General features: G+C 39.8%; 1 long non-coding RNA gene across 1 annotated transcript; it reads left to right on the forward strand.

The window, feature by feature from the left end:
• Positions 1-564: 564 nt before the first annotated feature.
• On the forward strand, positions 565-16871 carry LOC118765827. The gene is made up of 3 exons (XR_005001711.1): positions 565-711; positions 3709-3712; positions 16861-16871. It is a non-coding gene; the product is annotated as an uncharacterized LOC118765827 (long non-coding RNA).
• The last annotated feature ends 2692 nt before the right edge of the window (positions 16872-19563 follow it).

Consider the following 19563-nt stretch of genomic DNA (forward strand, 5'->3'; position numbering starts at 1 on the left):
AATAATAAAAATTCCTTAAGAATAGACAGAAGGGCAAAAGGAACAAGATTTCTGCAGAGGGTTGTACTAGATTACATTGCCATCAGTACCTGACTGGTTCTTTTAATCTTTTAATTGTTTCAGTCTTTTGTCTGCGGCCATGCTGGAGCACCGCCTTCAGTCGAACAAATCAATCCCGCGACATGTTCTTTGTAAGCCTACTACTTATTCTATCGGTCTATTTTGCCGAACCGCTAGGTTGCGGGGATGTAAACACACCAGCATTGGTTGTCAAGCGACGGTGAGGGAACAACCACAGCCATATATATATATTCCGCCTACGAAATCTACTCACAAGACTTTGGTTGGCCTGAGGCTATAGTGGAAGACACTTGCCCAAGGTGCGACGCACTGGGATTGAACCCGGAATCATGTGGCCGGTAAGCAAGTTACTTACCATACCGCCACTCCTGCGCCTATAGAAATAACGTTCCCATGCCGGGAAATTTTGGGGGAGGGGGAGGCAGTCGATTTGATCGACCCCATTACGCAAATGGTACTTAATTTATTGACCCCGAACTCAGAAATGAATTCATTTGGATACAGCCAATCAGAGCTCACCTTGACTTGTTGTCAAGTTAACAAACATACTCTACCAAGTAAACTCAAGACAAAGAATGGTGTTGTAAGTCGATCGATCGCCAAGTTATGCCTGATTTTAGAAAGAGACAAGTTGTTAGATTTGCATCTATGCCTATTATCGGATTTTGTTTGGGCCCCATAAGGTAAAGATGTGGATGAGAAAGATGTGGGTAGAGGGTGATGTGCTAGCAACCCTCCCCCCTTACTGCTGTACAAAGTAAACAACAATACAAATAACTACGCAGAGGTAGCCATGGTTGAAACAAGAACAAGAACAACAAGCATTCTTAAAAGAGAAAAGAAGCATGGTCATTCCTTACCCAATTGACCTTCATCATCATTGTTCGACCGTGGTCGAGACAATGGAATTTACCATGCTACGCCAGACTTCACGGTCCATCATGGCATTACGGAGGTCCTGTTGCTGGATGCCTGTATCCCTGGAGATTACATCAGGGTAGGAAAGTGTGCGCCCTCTGGTATTGCGAGTAGATTGACCTTATCTTATCGCCCATCACTTATGCGCTCATAAATTAGTTTGGATAGTTGAGCTCTGATTGGCTGTATGCAAATGAGTTCATAACCGGAGTCCGGCAGCATGAAAGGTAAAGTTGACCTCAGCGGCATTTGAACTCAGGGCGTAAAAGTGCCGGAACAAATGCCGCATGATAGTTTTCGATGCTCAAGCGGTTATGCCAATTCGCAGCCTTAAATGGTTTCTGGTTTAGGCACAAGGCCAGCAATTTTGAGGGAAAGGAGTGTAGTGAATGTCATCGATCCCAGTAATTGATTACTTTATTTTATCGACCCTCGAAAGGATTAAAGACAAAGATAACGTTGTCAGGAAATGAACTAAGAACGTGAAGAACATTTTGTTCGACCCTTAACGATTCTTCCAGTCTTCGGTCTCTTTGGCTGAACAGCAAAGAAACGGGGACGTAAACAACCCAGTACCGGTTGTCAAGTGATGGTGGGGACATAAAGACACACATCTATCTATCAGTCTGTCTATATGTATATGTGTGTGTGTGTATGTATGTATGTATGTATGTATGTATGTATGTATGTATGTATGTATGTATGTATGTATGTATCTATCGATATAAAGATGAGAATGTGTGTGTCTTTCTGTCTGTGTGAATCCCTAAAATTTGAGAACTACACAACCAATTTCATTCAAATTTTACACATGCCTTACTTAGGGTCTATGTAGTGTTTAACTTCTTGCCTAGGGCGAGCCCACAGCAATATCATATCTTCTCCACTATTTCAGTATTACATGTCAAAAGGGAAACAAAAACATCTCTTTATTGTAATGTCACATGCTTTTACTTTAATAGTTTCACTTTAATACCGAAACTATTAAAGTGAAACTATTATATAAGTGGGATGAACTGTAAGTAGACATCCATTATGCTAGAAGAAGATCTGCTATGGTCTTACCACTAACAAAGGAATGGTAAGACCATAGTGGATCTTCTTCTAGCATAATGAATGTCCACTTACAGGTCATCCCCCTTATATGTATGTAATATAATTTTTTCTGAAACTTCAGACTTTTCAATATGCTATACTATTGGTTTTAAATTGATATTAATCAAATTAATATTCAATTTTTCACCCTTATTATTTTAAATTTAAATTTACATGTATATATATATGGGTGTATATATATAGATGTATATATATATATATATATATATATATATATATATATATATATATATATATATATATATATATATATATATATATATATATATATATGTATGTATGTATATAGCTAGCTTAAGGCGATGGCCTCATGGAGCTAATCAGCGACAGCTTTAGTCTTATATTTATAAGACTGCCATATTAGTATGGCGATAACTATTAATTATATATACATGTATATATATATATATATATATATATATATATATATAATATATATATATATATTATATATATATATGTATGTATATATATGGATGTATATATTTGGATGTATATATATATATACATGTATATATATAATTAATAGTTATCGCCATACTAATATGGCAGTCTTATAAATATAAGACTAAAGCTGTCGCTGATTAGCTCCATGAGGCCATCGCCTTAAGCTAGCTATTTGACACACAAACTACGTCCATTATAAACCTTCGAACAAGGGAGGTCAGCCGCTTCATCCTGCCAGTCAGACAGCTACAGACGACGTTTCAGGGTTGTTGTCAAATAGCTAGCTTAAGGCGATGGCCTCATGGAGCTAATCAGCGACAGCTTTAGTCTTATATTTATAAGACTGCTATGTTAGTATGGCGATAACTATTAATTTCCAGTAACGCTGTCGTAATCTCCTTTAGAGAGACTTAGTAATTTTAATATTTCTATTATGTATATATATAGATGTATATGTATACATGTATATGTGTAGATGTATATATATAGATGTACATGTAATATGTATACATATATATACACATATATACATGCATACATATATACACCCATACGCACATACACAGGTGCAGGTGTGGCTGTGTGGTAACAAACTTGGTTCCAAAACACATGGTTCTGGGTTCAGTCCCACTGTGTGGAGACTTGGCATGTGTCTTCTGCTATAGCATCAGACCAACCAAAACCTTGTCAGTGGATTTTGTAGACAGAAACTGAAAGAAATCGATCGTATATATATGTATGTATATATGTAAGTCTATGTGTGTGTCTTTGTGTTTCGAGTCGTTGTTGGCTCATGGAACTTCTCATATGCGAAAGTATTAGTTTCTGCTTGCTGAAAGACCTCTCACAGCTGGCGACTGAAACAGAGATTGTCAGCATGATTTGTATGTTGATTCGCAAATTTGGAAAAACGCATTCATCTCCATATTGAACGATGAATTCAAGGAGTGCTTCCGGACTTGTAAATATTTTGACTGTCCAGCAACGCTCTACAGTCCAATATTTCCTCGAAAAGGGGCTATCCATTAATATCAGACCAGTATACCCCAGCAAGATAGTTGCACTTCTCCTAAAGGGTAGAATTCTCAGAAACAGTTGCGTAGCACAAGCTATGGACATCGAGAAGAAAACCAAACATAGAGTCAGTTTCGTTAAGGCGAGTGAACCGCTCTTCCATTTCAGTTTTGAAGACAATTAAGAGCATTCTTCATTATTCTTTCCAACTCTTTCCTCGCGATTAGTTTAGCGTCCTCGATATTTCCAACTGAAGATTGACGTCTTCGCCTTCTCTGAAAGTCGGCATTCTATTCCTGGCACAGAGCAAGGCCGTCTTCAAGGGACTCACAGATCAAAGATTCTCCTTCGTCTTCAAAATAAATTCGAATAGCTTTGATATCAGCAGCAGCATCGTGGAAGTCTACACTTGGATCTTGGCGTCTCTTTTGCACCCGGTCAATGCCAGGGAGAGTCGTGTTCCAGAATCCCAGCAAGTTCAAGAAATCATAGCTGAGTACTCGATTATAGAGATTGCAGGCATCACTCCTGGTCTCACAAGTCTCGATTCCATCATCGCTAATTTTTTCGAGAACTTGAAGAATTACTGTGAGATGGTGGTGGCACTCCGTCGGTTGCGACAGCGAGGGTTCCAGTTGATCCGATCAACGGAACAACCTGCTCGTGAAATTAACGTGCAAGTGGCTGAGCACTCCACAGGCACGTGTACCCTTAATGTAGTTCTCAGGGAGATTCAGTGTGACAAGGCTGGCCCATTGAAATACAGGTACAACAGAAACAGTAAGAAAGTTGTGGTGAAAGAGTACAGCAGGGTTCGCCACCACCCCTGCCGGAGCCTCATGGAACTTTAGGTGTTTTCGCGCAATAAAAACTCACAACGCTTGGTTTAGGAATCGAAACCGCGATCCTACGATCACGAGTCCGCTACCTTAACCTCTGTGTCATTGCGCCTCCACACTGCGAGATAATTCGCCACTGGTCCGACGGCAGCGCTTCTTACACTCCATCGCGTATCCGACGGATATTTGATTACTACAGGAACAACTTCTTTAAGAGTTTCCCAGCGCCGTGTTGATCGAGAAAAAAAGGCGTATAGTGAGTCAATAGCTCTGAAGAAGTTGATCATAACCGTATCGTTTTTGGCTGCATGTAGACCTGTCAGACTGAAGGAATTATTGTCACAATTAACGAAGTGTACCAAGTTATTTTTCTCTCTGATTCTTTGTTGAACCCCACTTCGATGCCGAGCCGTTATAACAGCATTGTCATAGCATTGTGATCGGCAGTTCCGTAGTGGCAGTTCATCTTCAGCAAACTGTCAAAATTGTTTCAACAACGGTTGCAGCATCTGTTTTTTGCTTATCTCGATGAATTCAAGATGGTCTTCTTATTGAAATCAATGAATGTGACAAGACTGGCTCTTTAAAATACAATTTTTGCCAGCTGCGTGAACTTAAGCTACGTGAATCTCTCTCCCTCTGTCTGTGTCTGTCTGCCTGTCTTTTCTTTAGCGAAGGCGGAGGTAATGTTTCCTGTCGTGTTTGTTTGTGGACAAGATTTTTGAATATATCGCTCCTCTTAAAACCTTTTACCTACTTGACAATTGCATTTCTAGCTCTACATTGAAGGAAGTTTTACTTCTTAGACTCTCATTTTTGTGCGCTAAGATGTTGCTAAACCTCCGTTAACAGTACCATATGCTGGTCCTTTCCGTTTTCTTTCACGCACGGATAATTTTTTCACTATAGACTTTAATGGTCGTAAAGACACTATATCAGTGGATAAGCTAAAAAAGGCCTTCATAGAGAAAACTGTCCCTATTCCCACTGCAGACGACACACACTGCAGACGACACATACTGCAGACGACACACACTGCAGACGACACACACACCATTACAAACACAGCCTGCACACCCACCTTCACATTCCATGGCGATCGATCAGCTACCGGACAAGGATTCTGGATTGTTTTCCCGGTTTTTTAAACTTAATTTTTGAGAGCGGTCGGGTTCATTTTTAGTATTCTCGTTTGTGAGAGCAGCCGAGGTAATTTCAGATATTCTCATTTTAAAACCCATCTCCAGTTAATCGTTGAGAGGACGTTGGTATTGCCTTGACGGAGGCTTGCGCTCTCTGAGTGCTCTTGGTTTTGTCTTGTTTGCTTGTTAATCACATGGCCTTGGAAGAACTTTCTGGTGTCATTACTTTATTCGACTAACCTCCCATGTTATTGAACTGTCTGCTCCATCTCCCGTGATGTGTCGCTGACATCTGAAGAACCAACTCAAACGTATTTCTTTACTATCCACAAGGGGCTAAACACAGAGAGGACAAACAAGGACAGACAAACGGATTAAGTCGATTATATCGACCCCAGTGCGTAACTGGTACTTATTTAATCGACCCCGAAAGGATGAAAGGCAAAGTTGACCTCGGCGGAATTTGAACTCAGAACGTAGCGGCAGACGAAATACCGCTAAGCATTTCGCCCGGCATGCTAACGATTCTGCCAATTCAAACCATGACGTCATAACCACTCGACACTGGACGATCCCATGGAGTTCCATCTTTTTTTCACGTCACACCTAAATCAGCAGTTGTAAGTTTCATACGTAATGACATTGTTACTGAAAGATGAAATTAATGAATATAGAATACAATTACGTATATTGTAACTAATGAAATATTTCGCATAATATAAGGGAAATTAGTTAAAAATTGTTTGGTATGTGTCACGGCGCTTTGTTTTCATGTGTTGGCTGCTCCTAAATTTAGGACCTGGCTCATATCCTTAACTTGATATCTAGTGTTTACCAAAAGTTGGTCGATATGTACTCTTCTTATTTCTTTATTGCCCACAAGGGGCTAAACATAGAGGTGACAAACAAGGACAGACAAAGGGATTAGGTCCATTACATCAACCTCAGTGTGTAACTGGTACTTTATTTATCGACCCTGAAAGGATGAAAGGCAAAGTCGACCTCGGCGGAATTTGAACTCAGAACGTAACGGCAGACGAAATACTGCTAAGCATTTCGCCCAGCGTGCTAACGTTTCTGCCAGCTCGCCACCACCCGGCGAGCTGGTATGTACTCTTCTTGGTCTGGCGATACCTCTGTGCCTATGCGTGAGTTTCCAGAGAAGGAGATCACTGGATATCTTCTTGCTTCTCCAGTAGTATCCTGCATAACATGCTGTCGTAGGGATGTTTGGTCGCTTGTGTCGTGCTGGTCAATGACGATATAATGTGAATGTATGGTTCTCCACTGTCGCATGTTGGTATTGTAATTGTAGTGATGTGATATGTTGTCGCTGAGTAACAGAAACAAACTCACAACTGAATCTTTAACTTTAATTTTCATTGCTGGTCTTGATATTTTGTGTTGGTTATTTACAATGAAAGATGTTAATGATACAATTGCCGACTGGGAGGAGAAAAATACCACACCGTGTCCGTAGAAAGCTACTGATGGGACATCGTGTGAATGTTCGAAATCGATCTGTCCGAGTACTCGAAGTCGGCTGCGCAAAACTCCGAAGCCATCTGCTCAAATGCTCGAGGTCGTCTGTTCGAATGTTCGAGGTCGTCTGCTCGAATGTTCGAGGACGTCTGCTCGAATGTTCGAGGTCGTCTGCTCGAATGTTCGAGGTCGTCTGCTCGAATGTTTGAGGTCGTCAGTCAGACAATTTTTATAGGGTGAAAAGAAAAATAAAGGGGTAAATTCTAGAACATCCAAGAAGACTTATTCCACCACTGCTTCATTCTGATTGGTCGACTTATAGCTCAATCACGTGAAACTAATGGCTCGCACATGATACCTAACTGAGTATCTTGCGACTGGGGATTGAATCACTGCAGTATTAATACAGTTACATCATGTTTTAATTCCAGAGCGTCATAATATCATAATATTGAAACTTCATAATACCGGAGTAAGACAACTTTATTCTCTTTTCTTTACTTTCTTTTATTTGTTTGTCATTTGACTTCGGCCATGCTGGAGCACCATCTTTAGTTGAGCAAATCGACCCCAGGACTTATTCTTTGTAAGCCAAGTACTTATTTTCTCGGTCTCTTTGCCGAAGCGCTAAGTTACGGGGACGTAAACACACCAGCATCCGTTGTCAAGCGATGGTGGGGGGGACAAACACAGACAGACAGACAGACAGACACACACACACACGCACACACATACGACGGGCTTCTTTCAGTTTCCGTCTACCAAATCCACTCACAAAACTTTAGTCAGCCCGAGGCTATAGTAGAAGACACTTACCCAAGGTGCCACGCAGTGGGACTGAACCCGGAACCATGTGGTTGGTAAGCAAGCTACTTACCACACAGCCACTCCTGCGCCAATAATTTTGTTATCGAAAATTTTATTTAGCGATTCGTTATAATACATGCGCAGCCGTTTTAACAGCATTTTGGGCCTTCGGGCAAAGCAGTGCATTTGGGGTCTAATAATATATATTTCTTGTTAGTAAACTACAGAATACATAGATTAACACCGACCCCTAAAATCCGAGGGGACTTCAGGCAATTGTACAGTGGTCTTATGTCTCAAGGCGGCAGTGGACAATGCAAAGATATATATTCATGTAACAAAAGATGGTATGGTATATCTGAAGGAAAAATATACCTTAAATCACGACGGATAAACGGCATTCTATGGAAAAAAAAAAAAAATTTCGTTTTTTCTTTCTTTCCAACGTGTAAAACCCCTAGTACTACATAAACCAATTTAACTTATTCTTTAAGAGGATAGGCTGTAATTTGAGGGGGATCGGGTTGCTATTTCTAGTAGGATGTGCGACTACGTAGAACCTCCGTTGTTTGCTCGTATCAATGTTGGAGCATTGCATATGCAACGCCGTAACACTGCGTCAATCAAATGGACAAAGATAGTAAAAGAATAAAAAGAAAAATGACTACCATAAATCCTCGTGTATAAACCGCATTTTTTCCCCACAAAATTTAAAGGTGAAAATCCCTAGTACGTACTATATAAGAGGTTAAAAATGAAAATTATTTTCTAAGCAATGTCCGAGTCTATTTGCTGTCCGGCAATATTTATTTAGACGCATTTTGTGATGTCGGGTACGAAAATACCTTAAGCTAAGCTTGAAAGCAATGAAGTCATAAAAGAATCAGCCATAACTTGCAGTAAGCAACATTTATTAACATAAAAGTATTCAGAACACAGAATAACATGTAACAAAAACAATTAGCAAACATATTTACATTCCCTTATAACAGTTAAGAACAGCACCATTATTGTATTACGCATGCGCGGTAGTGTTTGTTCGGCTAAGTGCTGCTGGCTTAATTACGCACGACTCAAGTTAGAGTATTAAGACAAGGTTTAGATTTTTCAGAGGTACAGCCCCCTAAAAATCCCCTGCGTATTATACTCAAGGGCGGACTATACTCGAAGATTTACGGTATAGTTTCAATCTTATGAATGTTTAGCTATCATTCGAAAGTTTTGGAAATCAGATAATGGATAGAAATATATTCTACTTGAAGCTATTATTCATCAGAGATTTCTTGAATAAAAAATAGTGATCGTGGTTCTAATTTTACGCGGATTGTAGTTACGTCACCTGTTCTGGGTGTTGTGCAACTTGTTCAGACAAAAGTCCTTGTCATCTGAGAAGAACCAGATCATCCCCAGCTCAACAGGATACTTCAGCTTGTTCAAGAACTTCTTTGCTTTCGTCAAGCGATTCTCTTAGGCCTTGGCTCTCAGAATTTGTCCCTAACGCCTCTTATACGAGTCGTAGCGAAGGTTCTGTTGCAGAGCCAAGTTCATGGTGGCGATTACAACAATCATTTCTCTCGCCAAAACCGAACGCGGTTCTTTCATCACCTTGTCCTGCCGTTGTTGGATGGATTCCGGCGTGCAGCTAAGCTCTTCTTAATTACAACTTCAATCTTTATGCTCTCCAACACATTAAACTGTCCATGAAAGAGGAGACATAAAGAAAAAAAAAATCGCTAAATTTAGCCCGAATTCTCTGTATACGTTCGGCTTTTGAGTTTTATTTTCCTATTCATCTCATCAAACTTGTTTCTTCGTAATGTTCGCTTCTTTTATTTTTCATCCGTTTTAATCATTAGATTGCGGCCATGCCGGAGTACCGCATTGAAGAATTTTTAGTCGAATGAATCGATGCCAATACTTACTTTTTAAAGACTCCTACTTATTCTATCGGTCTCTTTTGTCGAACTGCCAAGTTACGGGGACGTAAATACACCAACGCCAGTTGTCATGCGGTGTTGGGGGACAAACACGAAACACACATACGTACATGCATACATACACACATACATACGTAAATACATACACACATACATACGTAAATACATACACACATACATACGTAAATACATACATACATACATACATACATACATACATACATACATACATACATACATACATACATATGACAGGTTTCTTTCAGTTTCCGCATTGGTTGGCCCAAGGCTATGGTAGAAGACACCGAGGGTGTCACGCAGTGGGACTGAACCCGGAACCATGTGGTTGGGAAGAAGCTTCTTACGATATAGCCACGTCTGCGATGGCAAAATAAATCTCAGACTTTTGAGACAATATTGATAGTCAGGAGTTGACAAACCTCCATTTGAAAAAAAAACAAAACCCTGTAAAATGAATAAATTTGTGTAGCGTGATGAGGGTAAGAAATTCCAAGGTTTTATTAAAGATCTTTTGTCAGTGAAGAAATCGCCACCATGAATTTGGCTATCGCTCGTATAAGGGGCGCTAGCGACAAATTCTCTGTCACATTTTAAACCCTACCGTCCTCAAAAGGAAGTATAAATTGGGTGATGTATTCCGATATACCTAATTCTCGAAAAAAGACGGCATGGTCACGGATGGCATATCTTTAGTTTGGTTCTCTTGATGAAGGTTCATTTGAAGTAATAGAATTCCAAGTTTTACGAACGGCCAAAATGCAGAATTACTTCCCTTACAATTGTTGTAGTAGGGAGTTATTTCCCTTAGCAGATGCTCTAATCGTTGACGTTTCATCAAGTATTATAGAGTTTTTATATCACTGAAATTTTGTTTGATAGAATTTCTTGACCCTTAACAAGGCTTGTCAATTTCTCTATATTAATAGTTAATACATAAAATATACAAAAGTAAGAACAGTAAAATATGCACTAATGGTATAACTTTATTTACGAAATTAGTTTTTTTTTTGGCAAGCGAATCGCAGAGTCGTTAGAACGTTGGATATAATGCATCGCTATATTCGTTCCGACTCTCTGTGCTCTGTGTCCAAATCCCGCTGAAGGCAAGAGTTCCTGTTATCCTTTCGTTGTCTATAAAAAGTAGAGTAACAGTCGTTGGAGCATCTGACAGGAATCTTTAAGGTATCTTTACCTGTTCTGTACACTCTGAGTTCGAATCCAGCCTCATCGCCAAAAATCGATGACATATCTGCGAGGAGCAATCAGCAATTCCAAAAAGCATGTTTCCTGGAATTAGAAAATAAATAAATAAATAAATAAATAACCAAGCAAGCAAGCAAATATATAAATAAATCTATTTGATTTCTATTTCAGTTGGTTCCAAATAAAACTTCACAATTTTAGAAAGAAAATCGTTTAAGATATTGTAGTCTTAGAAATACAGGATGAGTATGAATGAAATGCTTTTGTTCTCGATCAGAATTCACTCATGGTACCCTCTCTTCCATAACAACATCAACATGCCTTTTGTACACAAGGCAAAGGAGAAGTTTCTACGTCGTAGCTCGACTTGCAAGAAAAAGCAACTAAATCTCTCTTAAATCACATTATCATCGCAGAAAAAAATGATGGTACACATTGAACAAGGTGGTCCTGGCTACATTAAAAGAAGAAAGACAGGATGGTCATATCTTGGAATATTTTATCGATCTCGAAAGGGTTAAAGGCAAAGTCGACCTCGGCGGAATTTGAACACAGGGCGTAGGGGCAGACGAAATATCTATATTTCTTTACTACCCACAAGGGGCTAAACACAGAGGGGACAAACAAGGACAGACAAACAGATTAAGTCGATTAAATCTAAAGTGCGTAACTGGTACTTAATTTATCGACCCCGAAAGGATGAAAGGCAAAGTCAACCTCGGCGGAATTTGAACTCAGAACGTAACGGCAGACGAAATACCGCTAAACACTTCGCCTGGCGTGCTAACGTTTCTGCCAGCTCGCCGCCTTATGAATATTTATTATGCATTTAAAAAAGTGTTTGACTAGGAAAATCTCCTACTTTTCAACACAAAATATAAACTTGCACAGCACAACCACCTTCTATTACTGTTGGAACAATACTGAAGAGCAGTGAGACTGTGAGTGTGGTAAGAAACATGCAGTCGCAAGCGTGTTCGAACCTGTTGTGACACGTAGTCGTATATTGAAAAGCAGAGCTAACAAACAAGTTAAACTATGATATTCATTATCAGCGATCTAAGATCAGTTGGAAATTTCTACTTTGGTCGCGGAGGCAATTTTTGTTGTTGACCAGTGTAATCGGTGTTTGTGTGTTTACGTCTTCGTAACTTAGCGGTAGTTTAAAAGCGTTTGCTAGTTTAAGGGCTTCACTGTCTATTTGTTTACTAGATATTTCGTGGCTATTCCTTGTTCATTAAAGTTCAAAGTTGTTCCTGAAAGAAAAAGAAGAAAAAGATATCTAGGAGAAATAGTAGAGTCCATGTTCTCTGTCATAGTTTGGACCAATTATCTTCTTTTCCCATGTTTTTACATGCAGCAGAGAGTATTCTGCTAAGCTTGCTCAAGTTGATGGTGTTTAAGCGGGTAAAAAAATTAAGTCTGCCATCCAAGGAGAAGAACGGTATCTCTGATGGAATTTCATACAGTTTTCTCCGACTGAATTGCTCTCGTAAGTCACGAGGCCACTCGAAGCTTTGATAAAAGTTACATGATAACGTTGCTGTGCCATGAGATCGAACCTGAAAACGAACTGCTTCAAAACTTCGAAAGAGAAATTTACGATGTTTTAAAAAATTGTTTTCTTGTCCTCTCCCCATATTTACTACACTTTCTAGCTGTTTTTATTACTTATTTCTATATCTGCCTTTACTTTTAACTTATGTAATGGAATTGATATACAGAGGTTGGACAAAATAATGGAAACACCTTAAAATTTCAAACAAATTTATTTTAACATGGGGTAGGACCGCCTTTGGCAGTAATTACAGCTTGAATTCTACAAGGTATGGACTTGTACAAAGTTTGGATTGTTTCCAAAGGAATTTTTGTCTATCCTTCAGCTAAGATATTTTCCAATTCTTGTAGTGATGATGGTGAAGGATATTAAGCAACACTAATAATTATTAAAAAAAACATAAAAATAAACAAGCTTTTGACAGTTTTATAAATATTTCAAAATTATGATGCTATGATGTTAAGTGTTGTTTCCATTATTTTTTCCAAACCCTGTAGCTATGCACAATACCTTCACCGCGACTTAATCTAAGATTTACACACACACACGCACACACACACACACACGCGCGCGCACACACACACACACACATACACACGCACACACACACACACACACACCACACACACACACACACACACACACACACACGCGCGCGCGCACACACCACACACACACACGCACACGCACACGCACGCACACACACACACGCGCACACACACACACATACACACACACACGCACGCACACACTCCCACAGAGGTTTAGACACTTACTGCAGATATTACATGAGTTTTACCATTATGCTTTCCATTTTACCTGTCTCTCTGACCCTAGACATAAAAAAATAATTATAATAATTTTTATTTTTTCCTTATATCAACAAATATTTCTTCCATCTGTCGTTTTTGTTACCGATCAAAGTCCATTATTTATGAAACCACAATCCCATCTCACCTAGGACACATGTACACCTCAAGTTATATACACCTCAAATATGGAGGCATACCTACTTGCTGCAGAAATAGTTAATCTTAAATGTTTATTACCGCTGCTTCGTGATCCTTACCTTAACTGTCAGTTTTTTCTTTATCATTTTATCCCCACCCTCTTCAAACTCTGCATTAGTCTGTCCCTTGGCCTGCAAATCATTTATTTATTTATTTATTTATATAAATGGCTATGTATGTACTTGTGTATATGCGATGCTTATAGAGATTAATATATGTGGGTGCCAGTATGTGTACACATATATGTATCGGTGTGTATGCATGTACACACACACACACACACACAGACACACACACACACACAGACACACACACACACACACACACACACACGCACACACACATATATATATATATAAATAAATATATATATATAGAGAGAAAGAGATGGATAGATGAACAGATAGGTAGATAGATAGATAGATAGATAGATAGATAGATAGATAGATAGATAGATAGATAGATAGATAGGTATAGATAGATAGATCTATCGGCAAAAGAGACCGATAGAATAAGTATCAGAGCTATAAAATAAGTACTGGGGTCGATTCATGCGATTATAAATCCAAGGCGGTGCCCCAGCATGACCGTAGTCTAAATGGGAGACTACTGATAGGGTCGCCCGAGACGAAACCAACAAACGGTAGACGCAGTGACACGCAGCATAAACGCATTCGTCAATACCTGACCTGACAAGGGTTATAAAATGTGTGGCTGTCGTGATAAAATATGGTAATTGTTCAGTTTACGTACGTGAAAAAAAAAAAAAAAAAAATAAAAAATAAAAGTAACTGGATATAACTAAATACACCAAAATATGAACCGAAGAAATGTTTCTTAGTTGAAGTACCCGATTGTACTGAGCAGACTTTGACAGCATTGATTGAACGATGGATTCTACCAGAGAGTCACATAGCAAATGACGGCTGGCGATCTTACAGTCACATAGGTATTCTAAATGGCGGTGATTGTAAATAGGGAAGATTTCATCCATCTTGCCCATGAAGACATCCACACGCAAAATATAGAAAATATGTGGATGTGTGTCAAACACGATTTACGACGTCAACTTGGAACTTCAGAGGCTTTGTTTGTTTCCTATTTGCACGAGTTCATATACACTTTACACTTTACGCTTTTACTTGTTTCAGTCATTTGACTGCCGCCATGCTGGAGCACCCCCTTTAATCGAGCAACTCGACCCCGGGACTTATTCTTTTGTAAGCATAGTACTTATTCTAGCGGTCTCTTTTGCCGAACCGCTAAGTGACGGGGACATAAACACACCAGCATCGGTTGTCAAGTAATGCTAGGGGGACAAACACAGACACACAAACATACACGCACACACACATATATACGACAGGCTTCTTTCTGTTTCCGTCTATCAAATCCACTCACAAGGCTTTGGTCGGCCCGGGGCTATAGTGGAAGACACTTGCCCAAGGTGCCACGCAGTGGGACTGAACCCGGAACCATGTGGTTGGTAAGCAAGCTACTTACCACACAGCCACTCCTGCGCCTATGATGCAATTCAGTAGACAAGAATAAGTCCCTTTACTTTTTTTCATTAGTTATGTCTCTTTACTTCTTTTTACGCACGTAAACTGAATAATTACCCAAAATACTACTGCTTAGTGATAGAAATGTTACAGACTGTCTTCTTAAGAATGTAACACAAGAATCTCAAAAAATAATTAACGAAAAATTGCCGGAATTAAACTGTGTAAGGGAAATAACTCTTTACAAATCTCATACAAATTGTACATGAATTACTTCCCTTGCTCATCGTATTGCTGTCGGAGGTTTCTTTGTATCAATATCTGTTCTCAGTCTCTCTTTCTTTCAACCTCTCTCTCTCTCTTTTGTGCTAAGACAAAAGTATAGCTGATGTCGCTTTCCCAACTATTTATTGTTAATGATATGACTAAGGTGTCTCATCACAAATCCATGCTACTGTTTTTACTTGTTAACGGCCTTGTCTGAGGCCTCTAATTCCTCTGTGGAGTCGTAGAAGGTGTCATTATGACATGTAGTGGGTCGTTTCAGACATTTTTAGGCCTGTGATATCTATACTTCTTTGTATTTGATTATCAACGATTTCTTCCAGAAGAGAGAGAGAGAGAGAGAGAGAGTGATAAACCGACGGACAGACATACAGACAATTAGAATGAAAGAAAGGAAGAAAGAGATAAGCAGCGTTGAATTAACCATTAAGGAAAATAAGTACCTTCATAGGACAGCAAAGGAAGTGGTGGTGGTGGTGGTGGGGGGGGGATCACAGAAACGGTAAATAGTTTACGGCACAAAAGAAATCGCTTGAAACTTGCTAAAATAATATTCGCTATGCCTTACCTCTACTAAGTATAGAAACAGATGTGTTACGTAAGGTTAATTATGAGGATGTGATCAAAGACTTTACAATTAGAAAAAGTTGGAGAAAACTTTTCAAATATAAATAAAGTGGAAGTATATAATAAGATGAATAAATGCGCCCTTTCTTAAAGCCTAGCAAGGCTCATGGGCCCGGTTTCCCGCTTTCTATGGCGTATGTATTCCCCAGCTGGACGGGACGCCAGTCCATCCCATCGCAGCGTTACGCAGTTTTGCCAGCTGGGTGAACTGGAGCAACGTGAAATGTAGTGTTTTACTCAAGAACACAACGCGTCGCTCGGTCCAGGAATCGAAACCACAATCTTACGAACATGATGCTGACACCGTAACCACTAAACCACGCGCCTCCACTGGAAGTATATAAAGAAAACAAACAAAAAAAAGCAAAACATTATTTCATTGTAGGCGTAGGAGTGGCTGTGTGGTAAGTAGCTTGCTTACGAACCACATGGTTCTGGGTTCAGTCCCACTGCGTGGCACCTTGGGCAAGTGTTTTCTACTATTACAGCCTCGGGCCAACCAAAGCCTTGTGAGTGGATTTGGTAGACGGAAACTGAAAGAAGCCCGCCGTATATATGTATATGTATGTATGTATGTATGTATGTATGTATGTATGTATGTATGTATGTATATGTATGTATGTATGTATGTATGTATGTATGTATGTATGTATGTATGTGTGTGTGTATGTTTGTGTGTCTGTGTTTGTCCGCCCCAACATCGCTTGACAACCGATGCTGGTGTGTTTGCGTCCCCGTAACTTGGCGGTTTGGCAAAAGAGAACGACAGAATAAGTGCTAGGCTTACAAAGAATAAGTCCTGAGGTCGATTTGCTCGACTAAAGACGGTGTTCCAGCATGGCCACAGTCAAATGACTGAAACAAGTAAAAGAGTAAAAGAGTATCTTTCTGTTAGTTTTGTTTCATTTTGAAAAATGAAAATTCATTTTATGTTTTATAATTGTTTATATTTTGAATGATACATGTACAGGAACACCAAAATCCTTTATAGGCTTTAATCCGGCCCGAGAGAGCTGAATCAACCCTCGTAAAAAAAATTATTAATTCATTTATCGGCCTTGAAAGGATTGAAAGGAAAGTTGACCTCAGCGGTATTTGATCTCAGAGTGCAGAAATTCAGAACGATTGTCACAATGCAGTCTATAAGATTGCTTTAACGAGTCTTTCGATCGGGCACCTATATAATCACTGGACCGTACAAAAAAAAATTAAATTAAAATTTTTTTTTGCTAATTCATTGATTATATCTAGTCTGCAGGGTGGTTTTGTATCATATATGCTCCATGTACGTTTTATTCTTATATATATGTGTGTGCATATAATTTAATTATATATATTATTCACTTTACTGTGTTTTATGTGCATGAACTCCTGGTCCATAGAAAAATTGTGTTGCATGAAACTGGTCTGCAGTGCAAAAAAGTTTGGAAGCCGCAGCCTTCGAGCTGTAAATAAGGGGTGGGAACGGTGGGTAATACTATTTCTTTTTTTTTTTTTTTGCACTGTAATTTGACCTTTACATGCTTGTCGGCCACAGCCATTGTCTCATCCTTCCGAATACCGGGCTGGTCTTGACCATCTTGCGATTTAGTTTGTCACTGAGACTACCTTAACAACTGATTGTGCGTCGAAGACAGGTAAAGGTGAGTTGCCTCCACCATCCCCTACACCTCGAATCATGACGGCCTCAAATTGTGATATTTGACTCACGTCTGACAGAGAACTTCACTTATCCGGTCGACTTCACTATTCAAGTGGATCCAGGCTGCGAGCTGGCAGAATCGTTAGCACGCAGAGCAAAATGCTTAGCAGCATTTCGACCTTCTTCACGTTCTGAGTTCAAATTCCGCCGAGGTCAATTTTGTCTTTCATCCTTTGTGGGGTCGATAGATTAAGTACCAGTTGAACATCGGGATCGAAGTAATTGACTTACTCCCTCCCACGAAAATTTGAAACCAAGGCAGCGAGCTGGCAGAGTCGTGAGCACGTAAGGCAAGATGTTTAGCTGCATTCCATCTGTCTTCGTGTTCTGAGTTCAAATTCCACCGAGGTCGAGTTTGTCTTTCATCCTTTTGGGGTCGATAGATTAAGTACCAGTTGACGGGATCGAAGTAATTGACTTACTCCCTCCCACGAATTTTGAAACGGCCTTGTCTGAGGTCTCTAACTAAATACACCAAAATATAGGCCGAAGAAATGTTCCAAGGCAGCGAACTGGCAGAGTCGTTAAGTTAGCAAGGAAGGCAAGATGTTTAGCGGCATTCCATCTGTCTTCATGTTCTGAGTTCAAATTTCGCCGTGGTCGACTTTGCTTTTCATCCTTTCGGGGTCGATAAATTAAGTACAAGTTAAACATTGGGTTTAAAGTAATTGACTTACCCACACCACTGAAATCGCTCGCCTTGTGCTGAAATTTTTAATCAATATTCAAGTCGAGCATTGTGCTTGCCTCGCCAAAAGCATCCGCCAAGCTCTGCGTAATACCTGCACTATAAGGAACAGTGGTGCAGCAAACAACATCTCTCTCATTCAGCATCGGAGTGATATTGACCTTAACCGTGAGATGCGGCGCCTAAAATACATTAGAAACAGGCTTTATCTGTATGAATATACCTTCAGTTCAGTTGTGAGATACCTCTTTGAGAAATACTGATATATAAAGCGACTGCAATGATGGCGATGGCTGGCTACAGCTTGGATTGACTCCTACTGTAACAGCAAACTGCGCAGAGATGGAGTTTATCAGCGTAACATGCCAATGTATAGGGACTTGGTAATGAGAGTTAGCTTTTCTGGATATCCAGTTCATATGAGTACCTTCCTCTTATCACAGTAGTCCAGCCATTTCATGTCCTGGAACATTATCGACTACGTAACCAGCTTTTACGAATAATTGTTGCTGAACAGATTGAATAACAAGCGCTCTACAGAAACACCATCACCCACTCATTATGACCGAGATATTATTGTCTGATTGATATAGATCACACGCATACAGTAAAGTAGTGCGTGAAAATCCGAGTGACAATAAAGTGAATCATCAACTGTAAACCTATACTCTTCTACTCTTTTACTTGTTTCAGTCATTTGACTGCGGCCATGCTGGAGCACCGCCTTTAGTCGAGCAAATCGACCCCAGGACTTATTCTTTGTAAGCCCAGTACTTATTCTATCGGTCTCTTTTGCCGAACCGCTAAGTGACGGGGACGTAAACACATCAGCATCGTTTGTCAAGCAATGCTAGGGGGACAAACACAGACACATGCACACATATATATATATATATATATACATATATACGACAGGCTTCTTTCAGTTTCCGTCTACCAAATCCACTCACAAAGCATTGGTCGGCCCGGGGCTATAGCAGAAGACACTTGCCCAAGATGCCACGCAGTGGGACTCAACCCAGAACCATGTAGTTGGTTAGCAAGCTACTTACCACACAGCCACTCCTGCGCCTATGTATAAGTATAAGTTGTACTTTTTATGGCTGTGTTCATAGTATTGTCCTGGTTATGTGGAGAATTAAACCAAACTAGTTTTCCCTTTCTGGTTCCCCTCTGGTGTGGAT

Source organism: Octopus sinensis, linkage group LG13 (assembly GCF_006345805.1).
Source record: "Octopus sinensis linkage group LG13, ASM634580v1, whole genome shotgun sequence".
NCBI classification, from domain to species: Eukaryota; Metazoa; Mollusca; class Cephalopoda; order Octopoda; family Octopodidae; genus Octopus; species Octopus sinensis.